A 7500-nucleotide genomic window follows, 5' to 3' on the forward strand; every position below is an offset into this window, starting at 1 on the left:
GACTCACAAGGGAAGAACACAGGGACTCACAAGGGAAGAACACAGGGACTCACAAGGGAAGAACACAGGGACTCACAAGGGAAGAACACTGGGGGTCACAAGGGAAGAACAAAGGGACTCACAAGGAAAGAACACAAAGAATCACAAGGGAAGAACACAGGGACTCACAAGGGAAGAACACAGGGAGTCACAAGGGAAGAACACAGGGACTCACAAGGGAAGAACACAGGGAGTCACAAGGGAAGAACACAGGGAGTCACAAGGGAAGAACACAGGGACTCACAAGGGAAGAACACAGGGACTCACAAGGGAAGAACACAGGGACTCACAAGGGAAGAACACAGGGAGTCACAAGGGAAGAACACAGGGACTCACAAGGGAAGAACACAGGGACTCACAAGGGAAGAACACAGGGACTCACAAGGGAAGAACACAGGGACTCACAAGGGAAGAACACAGGGACTCACAAGGGAAGAACACAGGGACTCACAAGGGAAGAACAAAGGGACTCATAAGGGAAGACCACAGGGACTCACAAGGGAAGAACACAGGGGGTCACAAGGGAAGAACACAGGGACTCACAAGGGAAGAACACAGGGACTCACAATGGAAGAACACAGGGACTCACAAGGGAAGAACACAGGGACTCACAAGGGAAGAACACAGGGACTCACAAGGAAAGAACACAGGGACTCACAAGGGAAGAACACAGGGACTCACAAGGGAAGAACACAGGGACTCACAAGGGAAGAACACAGGGACTCACAATGGAAGAACACAAGGGGGTCCCAAGGGAAGAACACAGGGACTCACAAGGGAAGAACACAGGGACTCACAAGGGAAGAACACCGGGGGTCACAAGGGAAGAACACAGGGGGTCACAAGGGAAGAACACAGGGACTCACAAGGGAAGAACACAGGGACTCACAAGGGAAGAACACAGGGACTCACAAGGGAAGAACACAGGGACTCACAAGGGAAGAACACAGGGACTCACAAGGGAAGAACACTGGGGGTCACAAGGGAAGAACACAGGGACTCACAAGGGAAGAACACAGGGACTCACAAGGGAAGAACACAGGGACTCACAAGGGAAGAACACAGGGACTCACAAGGGAAGAACACTGGGGGTCACAAGGGAAGAACACAGGGACTCACAAGGGAAGAACACAAAGAATCACAAGGGAAGAACACAGGGACTCACAAGGGAAGAACACAGGGAGTCACAAGTGAAGAACACAGGGACTCACAAGGGAAGAACACAGGGAGTCACAAGGGAAGAACACAGGGACTCACAAGGGAAGAACACAGGGACTCACAAGGGAAGAACACAGGGACTCACAAGGGAAGAACACAGGGACTCACAAGGGAAGAACACAGGGAGTCACAAGGGAAGAACACAGGGACTCACAAGGGAAGAACACAGGGACTCACAAGGGAAGAACACAGGGACTCACAAGGGAAGAACACAGGGACTCACAAGGGAAGAACACAGGGACTCACAAGGGAAGAACACAGAGACTCACAAGGGAAGAACACAGGGAGTCACAAGGGAAGAACACAGGGACTCACAAGGGAAGAACACAGGGACTCACAAGGGAAGAACACTGGGGGTCACAAGGGAAGAACACAGGGACTCACAAGGGAAGAACACTGGGGGTCACAAGGGAAGAAAACAGGGACTCACAAGGGAAGTACACAGGGACTCACAAGGGAAGAACACAGGGACTCACAAGGGAAGAACACTTGGGGTCACAAGGGAAGAAAATAGGGACTCACAAGGGAAGAACACAGGGACTCACAAGGGAAGAACACAGGGACTCACAAGGGAAGAACACAGGGACTCACAAGGGAAGAACACAGGGACTCACAAGGGAAGAACACAGGGACTCACAAGGGAAGAGCACTGGGGGTCACAAGGGAAGAACACTGGGGGTCACAAGGGAAGAACACAGGGGGTCACAAGGGAAGAACACAGGGACTCACAAGGGAAGAACACAGGGACTCACAAGGGAAGAACACAGGGACTCACAAGGGAAGAACACAGGGACTCACAAGGGAAGAACACTGGGGGTCACAAGGGAAGAAAACAGGGACTCACAATGGAAGAACACAGGGACTCACAAGGGAAGAACACAGGGACTCACAAGGGAAGAACACTTGGGGTCACAAGGGAAGAACACAGGGACTCACAAGGGAAGAACACAGGGACTCACAAGGGAAGAACACAGGGACTCACAAGGGAAGAACACAGGGACTCACAAGGGAAGAACACAGGGACTCACAAGGGAAGAACACAGGGACTCACAAGGGAAGAACACAGGGACTCACAAGGGAAGAACACAGGGACTCACAAGGGAAGAACACAGGGACTCACAAGGGAAGAACACAGGAAGTCACAAGGGAAGAACACAGGGACTCACAAGGGAAGAACACAGGGACTCACAAGGGAAGAACACTGGGGGTCACAAGGGAAGAACACAGGAAGTCACAAGGGAAGAACACAGGGGCTCACAAGGGAAGAACACAAAGAATCACAAGGGAAGAACACAAGGGGGTCACAAGGGAAGAACACAGGGGGACACAAGGGAAGAACACAAGGACTCACAAGGGAAGAACACAGGGACTCACAAGGGAAGAACACAGGGACTCACAAGGGAAGAACACAGGGACTCACAAGGGAAGAACACAGGGACTCACAAGGGATGAACACAGGGACTCACAAGGGAAGAACACTGGGGGTCACAAGGGAAGAACACAGGGGGTCACAAGGGAAGAACACAGGAAGTCACAAGGGAAGAACACAGGGACTCACAAGGGAAGAACACAGGGACTCACAAGGGAAGAACACTGGGGGTCACAAGGGAAGAACACTGGGGGTCACAAGGGAAGAACACAGGGACTCACAAGGGAAGAACACTGGGGGTCACAAGGGAAACAACACGAGGGACGCCAGCCAATACATCTATGTGTCATTGCTGAGCTCGTTAGCTCCTTCCGTTTTCCGACTCCTTGGAAGCGGACTAAAGCACTGATGCGATTCCTTCATATGTTGTTTGTTGAATGCAAATTCGACAAAATAATAGTATGCTTTATATATATATATATATATATATATATATATATATATATATATATATATATATATATATATATATATATATATATATATATATAAAGAGAGAGAGAGAGAGAGAGAGAGAGAGAGAGAGAGAGAGAGAGAGAGAGAGAGAGAGAGAGAGAGAGAGAGAGAGAGAGAGAGAGAGATGAGGCACCTTCCGACTACACCAACGTGCACAAACGCAAGCACACCCAGAACTCCCGAGATAACATCATTACCTTCGTCATCTTGGGAGAGTCCAGATGGCTTCGCTGTCGTAGACCGATTGATAGCTGACAGAAATTGCGTTACGGGAACGAGCGCCGAGAGTATGATTGAATATTGGCGCGGTATGATGTTTTCCCTAGAGAGGGAGTGAGAGTCACATAGCTGCGAAGTGGAGGAAGAGGGAGATACAGGAGGTCGGGGAAACTTAAACCGTAGAGAAGAGGAAAGGTAAGACGAGGGATATACTGATGTTAAGGAGACGGGTGTGGATGGGCGAGTGAAGAAGGCTGTAGAAACATTTAGGGGGAGCGAAGGGAATTAAGAAGAAAGAGAGTGAGAGAGGGAAACATAGATGTAAAGGAGAGTGAGTGAAATAGAGAGGTGAAAGATAGAGACAGATAGATAGACAGAGAAAGAGAAAATTGATAATGCATATGTCAATGATAGAAATATCAGTGATATTCATAATAAGAATAATGAAAATAATGATAGCAACAACGATAAAAATGCTAATGCTAATAATGCTAATAATGTCAATGCTAATGCTAATAATAATAATAGTGATAATAATAATAATGATGATAATGGTAACGGAAATAGCAACAATGACTAGAAACACTCAGAGACGCATACCTCCACCTAGACAATAGGGTCGCTATTGCAGTTGCATTAAAGACACCACTCTCAAGTCCACAGGCGATGTCCGTAAATATGCCCTCCTTGGCTAATGCAGTTGCATTAAAAACACCTCTCTCAGGTCCACAGGTGATGTCCGTAAATATACCCTCCTTGGCGGAGGCAAGGCAATAGAGGTAATGATGTAATCAGTAAAAAAAATCCTGAATCCTGATCACAATCAGGACAAAATTTAATGATATCTAAAATGGCTAAGACACACCTCTTGTAAAAAAAATCATAACTTTTTGAGTTATCCTGCTAACCAACGAACAAAAGAGAACAAAAACATTACCTCATTGGCGGAGGTAGTAATGATCATAATAATGATGATAGTAAAGATAATAACAGCATGAATAATGATAATGATAATCATAATAATAGTAGTAATAATAACAATGATCATACTGATGATTAGATGACGATAATGATGATGAAAATTATTATAAAAATAATAACGGTATCTATAATAAGAGTATTGATAATGGTAATAATAGTAATAATAACAATAATGATAAAGATAAAAAAAATAATAATGATAATAATAATAATAGTAATAGTAATAATGATAATTATAATTATCAAAATATAAGTGATAAAAGTGATGATGATAATAACAAAATTGGTAATGAAAACCATAACCGCAATGATAATCATGAGGATGATAATGATGATAATGAAAATAATAATAATAATGATAATAAGAATTATGATAATAATGATGACAATTATTATCCTTATTATCATTAGTATGGTACTACTACTAATAATGATAATATAAAAATAATAATGATAACAATGCTCATAATAATAAAAGTAATAATAACTATAATTGTAAGAATGATGGTAATGATAATCATTATGCAACTACAGCAATAACAATAAAATGATAATAATAATAATAATAATAATAATAATAATAATAATAATAATAATAATAATAATAATAATAATAATAATAATAATAATAATAATAATATAATAATAATGATAATAATAATAATAATAATAATGATAATAATAATGATGATGATGATGATGATAAAAATAATAGTAGTAATTATAATAATATCAATAATAATAATAATAATGATAATAATAATAATAATAATAATAATGACAAGGAAATAATTATTATGATAATAAGAATTATGATAATGACAATAATTCTTATTACTGTTGACATCGTTATTATTATTATTATTATTATTATTATTATTATTATTATTATTATTATTATTATTATTATTATTATTATTATTATTATTATTATAGTTGTTATTATTTTTTATTACTATTATCATTTTTATTATTGTTATTTTTACTATTGTTATTATTATCATTATCATTATTATCAATAACATTATTATTATTATTTTTATTTTTACAATGATGGCGATGATAATAGTGATGATAATGACAATAAAAAAGAAATTAATGATAATGATAGAGATAATAATAATAATTACGTTGACAACAATTATTATTATAAATATCGGAATTATTATCAATGTCATCATCATTATTATCATTGCTGTTATTGCCATTATCATTATTATTATTATTAATATAATTATTGTTATTACTATCACCATCATTATTATTACTATTATCATTATTATTACTATTATCATTATTATTACTATTATCATTATTATTACTAATCATCACCATCATTATTTTTGTAATAATGATAATAATAATGATAATGACTTTAATAATGACAATAAGAAGAAGAACAACAACAACATAATAATAACATCAAAAATAATATCATTGATGGTAAAAAAATATAATGCTAATAAGGAAAATAATGATAATAGTAATATAAAAGTCATGATCATGATAACATTTGTAATAATGATGATATAAACAGTAATGATAAAATACTGATAACAATAAAAATAATAAAAATGATTAATGGTAAAAAAAATCAGGATGATATTAATGATATTAATAATGATGATAAGGATAATACCATTAATACTGCTAATAATAATGATAATAATGAAAGTAATAACGATGACAATAGTGATGGTAATGGAAAAGGAGTAATAACAATAAATATCATTATATCAATGATAATGGTAATAATAATAGTAATGATAACGATGATAATAATAGTAACGATACTGATTATAATGATATAACTATAACAATGATAATAACAATGACAAATATGATAATGATATTTGTAAAACTAATAATGATAATAGTAGAAATAATAATGATGATGATGGTGATAATAATAATGATGGTAATGATAATAACAACAATAATAATAATGATAATAACAGTAAGAATAAGAATAACAATAATAATGATAATGATAGAGAAATAACAAGATAATGATAATAATAAAGAATAATAATGATGATAATAATAAAGAATAATAATGTTGATGATAATGATAATAATAAAGAATAATAATGTTAATGATAATGATAATAATGTTAATATTAACAAAAGACGATAATGATAGCAATAATTTAATGATGATGATAATGATAACAATGATAATATTAATGATGATATTGATGATGACAACAATAAATATAAGGATAATAATAACAATTACTATAACAACAAATATAATGATACTGATAATGATGAAATTAACGATAAACAAAATGATAGTATTAATAAAAACAATAATGTTAATAATAATGATAATAATAACGATAAGCATAAATGATGATGATAATAATAATCAGATAATGATAATAATAACAATAATAATAATAACGATACGCATAAATGATGAAAATGATAATAATAATCATGATAATAGTAATAATAATAATGATAATAATAATAATAATAATAATAATAATAATAATAATAATTATTATTATTATTATTATACTGATAATGGTAATAGTAATAATATTATCATAATGATAATAATAACAACAGCAGCAATAACAGTAATAGTAATAATAATAACAATAATAATGACATCAATTAATTATGATAGAGTCGTAAGGAAAATAATAATGATAATAATAATAATAGCAAAAATGATGATAATAAAATACTACAGTGATAAAAGTAACAATAACGATAGCAATAATAAAAATAATGATGATTATACTATTCAAAACAATATTGATGATAATAATAACGATAAAAACAATAATAACAATGAAAATAATAATGATAATGGAATCAACAACAGCAATAATAAAGAAAACTATAATAATAATGAAAATGATAAGAACAATGATAATAACAATAAGAGGAAATATAAAAACAACAATGATAATAATGATGGTGTTGATGATAACGGTTACATTAATAATGCTACTACTACTACTACTACTAATAATGATAATAATGATAATAATGATGATAGCAGTAAAAACAATTATAATAATGTTAATAATGATAACGATAAAATAATGATAATGATGACAAGAACATTAATGACACTGATAATGATGATAAAGATAATGATAATAATGATGGTGATGATGATAGTAATAAAAATAATAATG

General features: G+C 34.7%; 1 protein-coding gene across 2 annotated transcripts in view; it reads right to left on the minus strand.

The window, feature by feature from the left end:
• The window catches only part of Dh31 (diuretic hormone class 2), a 141890-nt gene that overhangs the window by 75204 nt on the left and 59186 nt on the right, over positions 1-7500 (minus strand). The window lies entirely within an intron of this gene.

The sequence above is a fragment of the Penaeus vannamei genome, chromosome 40 (assembly GCF_042767895.1).
Source record: "Penaeus vannamei isolate JL-2024 chromosome 40, ASM4276789v1, whole genome shotgun sequence".
NCBI classification, from domain to species: domain Eukaryota; kingdom Metazoa; phylum Arthropoda; class Malacostraca; order Decapoda; family Penaeidae; genus Penaeus; species Penaeus vannamei.